The sequence below is a fragment of the Maylandia zebra genome, linkage group LG3, assembly GCF_041146795.1.
Source record: "Maylandia zebra isolate NMK-2024a linkage group LG3, Mzebra_GT3a, whole genome shotgun sequence".
NCBI classification, from domain to species: Eukaryota; Metazoa; Chordata; class Actinopteri; order Cichliformes; family Cichlidae; genus Maylandia; species Maylandia zebra.
This window is the reverse complement of record NC_135169.1, coordinates 44,241,688-44,253,833: the sequence shown is the minus strand read 5'-3', so window position 1 is coordinate 44,253,833 and position 12,146 is coordinate 44,241,688.

Below are 12,146 nucleotides of genomic sequence, written 5' to 3'. Positions count from 1 at the left end.
GATGCATTTATCTAATCATGTACAGAATATCTTAACAATTTCTTAAAAAGAAGACAAACCCTATAATTTATACCAGTTTCTATTATCTAATATAGAAGACAAAACTTAGTTATTCATGTATAGACCATTTTCATAGCTGACATATAGAAAAGACAAAAACAGGAATGTATTTATGGTGTAGAGATTTCAGAAAAAATATTCTGTTTGGGAGCAGTTCACTTTCATGCCTTACCAGGACAATTGAACCTATGCCAGGTCAAGATGTCTGTCATTAGTTTTGTCTGTCTTTGACATAACTAACAGAATATCAACATAAAGTAAATGTTTTTATTTTGTATTATTTTATTTTACATTTACATTATTTATATTTTCAAATATTGTGATAGTTGTATTTAAATTGTATGAATGTATTCACTACAAGTTTTCAAACCTCCAAAAATAATTCATAGTTTTAAAGGAAGTTCTAGTAAAAGGGGTGCAGCAAAACTCGTCCAAAACTCAAACATGGCAATGGTGGACAAGCGGGGCTAAAAACTTTTAAATATTACTGTTTCTGGGTCACAAAATAAACTTTTAAGTTATTTTCAAGCGAGAATGTAGCTGTGTAAGCTTCAAATATCTGCTCGATTTATCAAGATATCATATATTTCCAAACGTGCTCCGACATTTTCGGAGACGTATGTGACCCACCAGCTCCACAGCAGATAGCGAGGGCGAGGATCACTAGAGCCGACGAGAACAGCGGACTCCCGGCACATCGTTTTCAACTACTCAGGTTAAACAAACCCCAAACCCCAGCAGCTGTCTATTGTATTGAGTGTCCACTAAAATAAAAATAAAAGTGTTCTAACATCTCACCTGCTTGTTTTTATTAAGACATACAAGTACACTATTTTTATTAATAGAGATTTCGCTATTGAGGTTAAACATGATTTATAAGTCACTTCTAAATGTTAATGTTAGGTTTATTTCAGTGTTTTATTTGTTCCTGAGTAAATCAGTTTGGCTGTGATTAAAGTTAAGCTTCATAACATATTTCTTACAGTTAAATTAAGAGGGGACGGCAGTAAAAACTCCGGACTTGTGACATCATCAAGTACGTTGGTGTTCCAATTATACAAATCGCGAGTCCGTGCTCGTGTTCTCGGTAAGTCCGTTCTCGCCGAGAACGCGAGTACGTACTTGCGTACTTAGAATTGCGAAAGGGCCAGTGAGTGATTGAGTGATTCGTTTGCTCTATGATTCAGTACAGAACGGAGGGAGTGAGTAGCTCAAATGTGCTGTTAGCATGTTAGCAGAGCGATGCTACTGTGAACCAAGGAGCTATTGTCTTGATGTGAGCTTCTACTCAGGGTATTTTCTTCCAGTTCAGAGCAGAAGTTTTTTTGTTAAGATACTGGATGTTGTGTTTTTCTCCACAATTTTAATTATAAGCTAGGTATATTGCTGCTAACAGCAACAGGGATGAGTCAGTGAGTCAGTTGGGCTTGTGAATCATGATTCATGAGTCAGTAAAGTGATTCTCGAGTATTGAAAGATTTGTTCATGATTCGCGCATCACTAGTATACTGCATGATGCTGTAGATGCAGCAGCAGCAACAGTTGGAGATGTAGTAGACACACTGGCATCTTTATTACTATTCTGCCCCTCTGTTGTTGCTTTACTGGGTTTCTTTGGCTGGCGCATTTCTCAGGTTTCCCAATAGTGGGCAGTATTACCCCTTCAGTTTGTGGTTTCTTCTTTAGTTATTTGGTGTGCACTACACTACCCCCTTTGGTGATGTGTTGTAAGCAGCAGGCAAAGTTCACGCAGGCAGTGTGAGAAAATCAGTGTTGCCAACTCAGCGACTTTGTCGCTATATTTAGCGAGTTTTCAGACCCCTTAAAAAAAGACGTGAAAGCGCGTATCGCTTTTACTCTCAACAAGCAGCGGGTGCTGTAACGCAGTCAGTTCTTCTTTTACTCTTATGCTGTTTTGTGGATCACAAGGTTTAAAACTACTTATAAACACACACACACACACAAAGTAACTCCACCAGAGCGCCTATTTCGGGTCACTTTTGCCGGTCCAAGCCCGGGTAAAGGAGCAGGGTTGGAATTGTGACATTAAAAAAAACAATAATTGCTAAAAGAAATTTAATTTGTAGTTCTAAATAAACTCTAAATGCATTTAGGACGTTTTTTACTCACTTTATGTCTCTTCCACGATGTTATTTCTCTCTGCAACAACATAGGTTACAATTAGATTAGCATGACCAATTATGCAAATTAGGCGATGACGTCATTTAGCGACTTCTAGCGACTTTTAGGACAACCAATAGCGATTTTCCTTACTGAGGAGTTGGCAACACTGGAGAAAATGCATGGAGCAGAAAACAAGCTGCACAACTTTAAGCCCAGTTTACATCGTTGGGGAGTTTGTTGAGCCATAATCTGTAAGTAAGCAATGTCTAGCTTTATTTTCTGTATGATTTGTCACTTTCATGTTACTTAAAAGGTTATTTGAACATATAAAGGAAAGATGTTTATGGTGAATGTAAAGCATAAGAAAAGCTATGTTGCTAACTTGTTTTTGGTTACAAAATATGTCAATACTTATGCTTACGTATTATTTTACTGTATGTTCACAGTCTTACAAATTAAAAGAGGAAAAAACGGTCTTCAGTTAAAGACACAAAGACAAAGCGATGTGTCTTGTTGTTCCTGGAACCATCTCCTCTTATGTTAAGCTCGCTGCATAGGGTGAATAGCCATACATTCACCTGAGGGCAGCAGAATTACTATCACACTCAACTGACTGCGTTTTATCTTCCCAATGCACTGATGGGTGGACAGTTCTCAGGTGCCTGTGCAGGCTGTTTGTGGAGCCGGCTCTATATGATAACCTTTTCTTGCAGACTGTACATTCTGCCTATGTATTGTCAATAAAATTGAAATGGTTCCAGATTTTGCTTCTTTTCTTGGTGTCAATCATTTTCTTTACTATATCTTTCTAATGTGATGATGTTGTCTTTTGGAAAAAATCAGAAACACAGCTCCAAATAACGTGAAGATTCATCAGCCAGATTAAGTGTTTACTGAAAATTGACAGGGATAGTGGACATCATCATCACAATTCCAATCAATCCTTTCCACACAGAGAAGCATAAACACACTCGACTATCATTAATCAAATATAACACGCATATACAAACACGATTTGTAATTCAGTTTACAATAGGGCTAATTCGCTCAGTCAGCAAGTGGCGGTATCCTCGTACACTGGGGAGTTTTCTGTTTTGTTTAACTGCCATTAAACAAAACAGAAGAAGAAGAGAACATCTGCACATGCGCGGTACGGATAGTACGAGTAGACCTAATCCGTAACTATCTTTTTTTCCCCCTTTTTGTCTACATTATATTGAAATGTTTCATTATTGCAAACGTTTTAAGAGATACTGTTAATGTCTTACCAGATAATCTGACCCGTAACTATCGTAAAATGCTTCGAGCGGAAGTAGATGCCTTTCGCACATGTGTAGCAGTCTCCTCTTGTGGTTTGCAGAGGTTGCTCTTTCTGAGCAACACTCTGCTGAGTGACCTCCGACCCGGAAGCTCCTCCTCGTGAGAGCTGTCCCTCCGACAGCTGATTCGGGCACTTCAGCTGTTTCTAATTAGACTCTAATAAGACTACTTAAGCCAGGGTTGAGTGATGGTCAGCGCTGGAGTATCGCACCAAGCCTGGTAGTGACTCAAGCATATAGTTATGTGTCTGTCGCAAACAAAACGGCTCTTAGGGACAGATTTTGAAGTGAACAACGGGAGCCGGCTCCGTGTTTCTTTTTTTTCTTTCTCTCACCCTCTCTCTTTCTTACTTTTTTTTGCTTCACACCGCACGTGAGTCTTGTGTTTGCGCTGAGCAGAGGGTCGCAAACACAGCCTTATGTTTGCCCACTCGCAGTACCACAGAAACAGAGCAGGAGGGAGAGGGAGAGAAAGAGAGCCAGGGACAACAACAAGAGACAACATCATCACATTAGAAAGTTATAGTAAAGAAAATGATTGACACCAAGAAAAGAAGCAAAATCTGGAACCATTTCAATTTTATTGACAATACATAGGCAGAATGTACAGTCTGCAAGAAAAGGTTATCATATAGAGCCGGCTCCACAAACAGCCTGCACAGGCACCTGAGAACTGTCCACCCATCAGTGCATTGGGAAGATAAAACGCAGTCAGTTGAGTTTGATAGTAATAAAGATGCCTATTGCAACTGTTGCTGCTGCTGCATCTACAGCATCTTGCGCTATATCACCACCACCACCTATACCAAACCAGAGCTCTATTAGTTTTTGCAGAGGTCTGTGACCCCAGCAAGACAGAACTCAATTGATGAAGACCTGGCAAAGATGATTGCACTTGATTTCAAACTATTTCAGCTGTGGGTGTTAAAGGATTCAGAAAGTTTATTCATGCACTGAATCCTATGTATGCAATTACAAGCAGGAAAACACTCTCCCAAAAATCATCCCACGCCTATGTGACAGAGAACGTGCATCTTCTTTTTTGTTTTGCATATTGATTTATATTTTATTGTGTTGTGGTTTGCAGTGTTTTGTGTTGTTTTCCTTGAAATTTGTTTAAAAGGAAAAGGCTGAATTAAATTAGTTAAAATAGTTAAAAGTAGAAATGTAAATAGTTGTTTTTTGTATTTTATGTGTATTTTGTGTTTTTTGTACTTTATAATTTATTTTATACATTTTATGTGGAGTGAATGAGTAAAAGTATATAATAAACATAAATAAATAAAAAACTTTTTTTACATTAGTAATTCATTGTCTGCACAATTTTATATTGCTGTTGATAATAAATTAATTAAAGCAACAAAGTCGAAAGAGCCAGGTTAGGGTTTTCTTTTTTTGGATAGGCGAGCCGAAAGAGCCGGTTCTCTAAAAAGAGCTGGAATTCCCATCACTACAAGCGTATTGTTGGGTAATTGCTAGCGAGCTGAGCTGAGCTAACTGTGTTTGTGTTTGCTGTCTTCAGGAGGAAGGGCGAGACGGAGAGACTGGAGGAGAGATTCACGGAGTTTGGGGAATTTATTGTACACTGACGCATTGCCACACACCACGGGAAAAGGGAGTGCCACGAAGCAAGATTTGCACTGTGGATTGTTGTTTACTCATTTCTTCACAGTAAACAATAGCACTGATCTACTGTACCGAGGGGTCCGAGTCTGGGTCCGCTAACCACTTCTGACTAGTACAACACATCAGATCGTCGCAAAGCAGGTAAGATCAGTAACATAAAATATGATGCTTGCAAAGTGTAACATTAAAATTTGTTCCAGTGTGTGTATGTGTCAGTTTCTTATTTATGTTATTGACATGGTGTTTTCTTAACCTAATAGATTCTTTCAATCCTAACAGTGATGGCAGAAGCAGCTACCAAAACAACAGATCTTATTTGACTTGTAACTCATCAGTGACACCCTGGAAAATAGAATGAGCAAAATTCATGAACAAATATGTAATAATACATAAAGTTTTATATGATCTTAATAGTTATTGTTTTGTAGGCTGTTTTGTTGTTTTTGATTTAGAAATTAATAATTTTACTACTATAAAAACTCATCATCTAAGTAGACAAACTATCTACTAATGTACATATATTATTTACTAAAACTAAAATGTTATAAAACTTATTGTTTGCAAGCTGCTGAAAATCTGGGACCAATAACTAATGGGTCTCTATTCCTATAAAGTGGACCAGAAAAAGGTTAGTTCAGTCAAAATGAAAGTAAAACTGCAGCTAATGCACGTGAGATGAAAGAAAGTGAAAGGACAACAGAGTATAGAGAACCTTTCAAACACGCCACCTCATTGTGTTTTCATTCTTTACCAGCACAGAACATCAGATCGTCGTCCATTCCCAAACAGGTAAGATCAGTAGCCACTAACACATGACCCTACGCTGTGTCACTGCATCATTCCATGTTTGGTACTGATCACCACCTGCACTCATGTATATATCTTTCTACGTAGCACTCTTAATTCTTATTCTCATGTATATATCTCATGTATATCTCATGCACATATCTTTCTACGTAGCACTTTTAATTCTTATTCTTACTTTTATTTTTTCATGTCTATTTAAGCGCAATTTATGACACTATGTTTGCACTGAAGCACCGCAGCAATTTCCTAATGTTGTAAACCTGCTCAACATTTGGCAATAAACCCCCTTTCTGATTCTGATTTCTGATTCTGATTCTGATGAAATATGATGTTTGCAAAGTGTAACATTAAAATTTGTTGCCGTATGTGTGTGTGTCAGTTTCTTATTAATGTTATTGACATGGTGTCTTAACCTAATGGATTCTTTTAATTCTAACAGTGATGGCAGAAGCAGCTACCAGAACAAGAGGGCGAACTTGCTTCAGATTCATCAAGTGCTTGTTTGTCTTTATAATTCTGTTCATCTTATCTCTTCTGTGCCTTATTTTCATGGCAATCTGGGCCAAGGACCAAGTGGTAAATTCCTCCTTTGTCAATCTCTTGATGTGGTAGTAATTACAGGATTATTTGCACATACATGTAAATTCTTCCACCAATTAAAAGCTCATTAAATGTTGGAATTGCTCCCTTTTTATAATGGGTTATAAAAGCCACTATTGTTCTCTCAAGTTTCAGCAAATACTGAAAAGAGTAAGCGAAGAAGTTGACAAACACAAGGTGGGTCAGTTTGCAAGTTTCTCACAAGGCTTTAAAAGTCTGTTATGTGTGTTGACAGAAAAAAAAAACATTATTAAAAGTATTTTCTGTATTAATTATTAATAAACATATTATGAAGCCATCAAATTTAGGTTATTTGTGGGGTTATTTTTTGCTTGTGATAATTTTTATTTTTACCTACCTTTACCCTTACCATTACCTTCTTGGCTACTGTTAACTGAATGCTCAGACAATGCCATTGGTCAGTTGCAATGTTGGTCCTGGACAAATATATGTTGCAACGACAACAACACAGTAATATCAGATTATGCAAAAGTCATACAAGTACGGTATTTCTCTGTACTTACTACACTACTCAGTATAGTCGGGTAAATTTAATTGTACTATTTTTCTTTCCATTAGGAAGATGGCGTGTATAGAACAGCTGAAATCACAAAAATATTTGATCTCGCAAGTTCACTGGATAACAAGGAAAAACTGGTAAATTAAAATCTACCAATTTCTTAATATTGAATATATATATATTGTAACATAAATATTACCTTCCTGTTTGATTTATGTTCCTTTTCTGTTGTTTATATTCTGTAACACATGCACTATGTTCTGTTCCTTTCCTTTCAGGAAATATTCAAGGAAACCCTTCAAACAGCGATAGAACAGGAAGACAGACTGAAGGTGGGTCAGTCAGTCTCAAGTTTATTCCCAGAAAGTCTATAATATGAGTAGAAATACTATATGTGAAAAGTTTTATTTTTCTCCTTTAGGAAGAATCCAAGTACAGAGTGACAATGGCCTCAAAACAATTCAATGAAGAAATGAAGGAACTTTTTCCTCAATTGGTAGAAGCAATGCTATTATCATATGATTCTCCACCACTCCAGGAAATGGTTGACATTACATTTCACATGTTAAAAAAAACCAAAACTTACATAGTCAAGAAGCTGGATTTGCTGCAAGAATAGAGAAAGGAGTAAATGACAGGAGTAAATGATGAGCTTCAGAAAATTGTAAGAGAAACAATAAATTGAACTTGTTTCTCTTTTCATTTGTTGACCTATGTAACGTATATCATGTATTTGTGAAAGGACATAATCTGAATTGTTTTTGTGACTTTCTCTAATTGTATACTTCTTAACTGCGTAAGATCTTGTCCTATAATGTTCCCTGAGTGATATTATAAAGTGAAAAGCTTCACTCCTGGTGTGAGGCCGAAGCAAGAGCACAGTTGAGCTCTTCAGTCTTGATGGAATAATGACTGCAGTACTGAAACCTGGATCCTTGTGTAGGCAGCACAACTTGTCAGTTTGTTGCAGTTATTTAGGTTCCAGTGTTGCACTTGTTTAGGCTGTGTTTAACTCACAAAGAGATCAGAAAACGGCGAACCTTCGTAGTGTATGATCAGTTTTCTGTTCTGAAGCTAAACCTGAGGTTTCCAAATCTAGCTTGTGCTTCCACATGTATGATCTGGTGTTGGCAGCATATAACCAATCACAGACATGAACAGGTCTACTGGCAAGTTGTAATAATAATATTTTGATAATATAATATTTTGATCATATTAGCTAATGTGATCAAAACAAAACAAAAATGTTTTGATCACATTACACAAGTATATTAAACACATAAACACAAATAGTACATTGTGTGAGTGTGTGTGTTTGTTGATGTTTAATTTACTTATTTACTTAGAAGCGTTTTTCTGATTAGGAAAATACTGCTACAGTGTATACCATTACATATTAACATATATTAATTTAGGTAATAAAAATTCTTAGTGATTTATGTCAATAAAGGATTTGTAACTGCGCAAAATGTGACATTTATGGGGAAATAAAGCGGTTGTGGCTACTTGGTTCTTATAAACTTGAACGGTACAGTTCTGTTATGAAAGTCCAATCAGTTGTATCTCTGTTGTGATCAGTGCTATCCTCTATGCTGTTGAATGCTGTGGCAGCAGTTTGAGGGTCACAGATGCCAACAGACTAAATAAACTGATCCACAAGGCCAGTAATGTGTTGGGGGTGGAGCTGGACTTCCTTGGGGTGGTGTCTGAGAGGCAGATGTTGTCCAAGATAAGGAAAATCATGGAAAATACCTCCCACCCACTCCATGACGGACTGGCTAGTCGCGGGAGCACGTTCAGTGAGAGACTGAGATTACCAAAAGCACCACTGAACGACACAGGAAATCATTCCTGCCTGTGGCCATTTCCCCTTACAACTCCTCCATCTAACACACTGTAAACACTGCAATAGTTAGACCCTTTTTACACACACTCTTTTCTACTCCGTAATATTCTTGTCAATGTTCTTGATATATATTTATAATCACCTCTGTTAATCCTTGATATTTATAATTGAGTGATCTATATATATTGGTGCTATTTCTTAAATAAAATCTGTAACATAATGTATTGTTTGTAGTTTAGTCTGTTACTGTTACTATTTTTACCATTTCTTCTTGGAGCAACTGTAACCCACATAATTTTCTTAGGGGTTAATGAAGTATTCTGATTCTGATTGTTTCAGGACACATGACCTGCCATTATCCAATGACACATCTGCTTTCCAGTATCTTTTGCTCGTTTCTTTTCTTCTTCTTTTCTCTTTTTTTCTAAACTGAGCACCTGATGGCTTTGAACTTTTCTTGTCCTCCAGTATGAACACACATCCCCCAACCCGAGAACCACAACAACATAACCTAATAGATCTACACCCTAGTTCACAGATATGCTTTGTCTAGGATTCAAATAATTTACAACCTTTTTACAATTTACAAAGACTTGTTTTAAAAGTGGACAGTGAAGGGGCCTGTCTAACATGCAAGAGCAAGTTATTCCATAATTTAGGAGCAACAATAGACAAGGCCCTGTCACCTCTGAGCTTCCTCCTGGATCTTGGTACTTCCAGGATTCCAGGATTCATCCCTACACACCGACTGGGTGTGTAGGGATAAAGAAGCTCAGAGAGGTAAGGGAGGGCAAGTCTGTGAAGACATTTAAAAATAAACATAAGAATTTTAAAATGAACTCTAAAAGACATAGGCAACTAGTGCAATGAGGCCAGGACAAGGGTTGACCAACCTATAACAGCAAAACATGTGCAAGTAAGGGAAAAAGAGTTTAAGGTTGTTATGTTCTGCTGTTCACAATTAAACACGTATCCACGTCCTTCCTTCCTGATCATTTCTACGAGTCTAACAAAGAGTATCACAAAAAACATTTCAGGTGCCTACATCAAGCAGCGCATTGAGAGGTAGGGGTGGGGGAAAAATTGATACTGTGTAGTATCGTGATATTTTGTATTTTCTAATAATGTATTGATACAGGGACATCAGAAATCAATATTTTATTACAAAAAAGGTTTTTGTGCTCTGACTTCAGAGCATGTTGATCCTTTTTCTGAGCAAGAATCCTGACACTCCTTCACTGTCCAAATGTGTTTAACTTTTTTTTGCCAGCAATAAACATGACAGTTTACTTATTTTAATCTAAGACATGTTTTATTTTAATTATGTTTAAAAAAATTTTATTTAATGTAAAATTATATTTTGTTTTAATTTACTTTCAAATTCTTCAGTTGCTGAATGGGCTGCATAGTTTTCACAAATTGCATAGTTCAGAATAGCTATAATTGTACCAGATGGTTGCATTCAGTTAAGTTGGACTAGACTGTAATACAAACCGTTCAGTTTGTCAACAATAAAACTGACTGAAATGAGAGAAAGACTGAGTGCGAGACTTTGATATTAGATAAAATGAATATTGATAAAGTTTACCTTTATGTACAGAATCTGAATATAACAAAATATTTTAAAAAATTGCAATAATATCGTATCGTGCGTTAAGTATTGTGATAATATTGTATCGTGGGATGTATTGTGATTTCCACCTCTATTGAGAGGAGGTCAAGGGTTTGCAGCGCTGTCAACAAAACTACTTGGCTGGCTACTTTGAGGAATTTTAAAATATAAGGCATATTTAGAGTTATTTATCGAATTGTTCTTTGCTACATAATTCCATATACTGTCATGGTCCTGGGTCGGTGACCCAGTGTTTTTGGTTATGTACTTTTACTTTTGATAGTTTTGTATTTTCTAGCGTTTAGTGGTGTTCCCTCTGGCTGGTGTCTTCCCTGCTTGTGCATTCCCTTAGTGTAGTAGGTCTCTGTGTTTAGTCCGTGTCTCTGAGTCTGTGTCATTACGTGTATGTGTTTCCTGTTTTACTTTGAAGGGCTCTGTCTTATGTCAGTGTGTTCTGTTTACGTTTCCCCTGCCTCGTCAGTTATCATGTATTCCAGGTGTGTTCCCCTCCTGTTTCCCATCCCCTGATTCCTGGCGTGTGTATTTATAGTGTGTTACCGTGTCCTCGTTGCTGGTTCGTCTGTGTTGTTTCCCCTCGGTCTCCCTGCGACTCTCCGTATGTATTTCCCCGGACCTCCCTGCATCTTTGTTTCTGTTTTGTTAGTTTTACCCAGTTTAGGTTCTAGTTTTATGTTCCCAGTGCCATTGTGGTTTGTATTTCCTTTTGTTTAATAAATACTCACCTGCACCTGAGCTGCCGCATTTTGGGTCCTAATATATTCCACATGCCTGCCACACCGGACGTGACAGTACGAACCAGCCACCATGGACCCAGCGGCAGTAAACCCGTCCAAGGAGCTCCGGGACAACATTACGTATAATGTGGAGATTCTCCTTGGGCTTTGGCTAGAGAACCCTCCGGAGGAGCTTCGCCGCACCGTGGAAAGCCGGCTACTTGCCTACCATGGCTTCTGAAGTCGCTTCCTCCGACCATGGAGGCTTTTCTCCGGCACACACCTCACCTTCTCTCAGCCACTCCTGCCTCGCTGCCCGACTCACCGGATGTGATCTTGCCCGTCGGAGCCGTCTGCGGGGAGGAAACGTCGATCGCGCCACCGGTGCGGCACCCCACAGCCGGACGTTCGGACTTCCAATTCGCCGGCTGTGGTGAATGAGGACTCTTTTCCGTTTTCGGACTGTGTGACTATTCATTCAGGGGCTGTGTTCTGTGCGGCAGATGATTATGTGAACAGCTTATCGCCTGCCCAGCAGCCGCTCTCAGCTCAGTTAGCTGCCCAGCAGCCGCTCTCAGCTCAGTTAGCTGCCCTGCAGCCGCTCTCAGCTCAGTTAGCTGCCCAGCAGCCGCTCTCAGCTCAGTTAGCTGCCCTGCAGCCGCTCTCAGCTCAGTTAGCTGCCCAGCAGCCACTCTTAGCTCTGTCACCAGTGTCAGCAGCTCAATCGCTCTCCACTCAGTCTCCTGTTCCCCCAGGGACACCTGTAGTTCAGTCTCCAGTGTCTCCAGTGCCACTTTCAGTTCAGTCTCCAGTGTCTCCACTGTCACCCTCATTTCAGTCTCCAGTGTCACCCTCATTTCAGTCGCCAGTGTCACTTTCAGTTCAGTCTCCAGAGCCT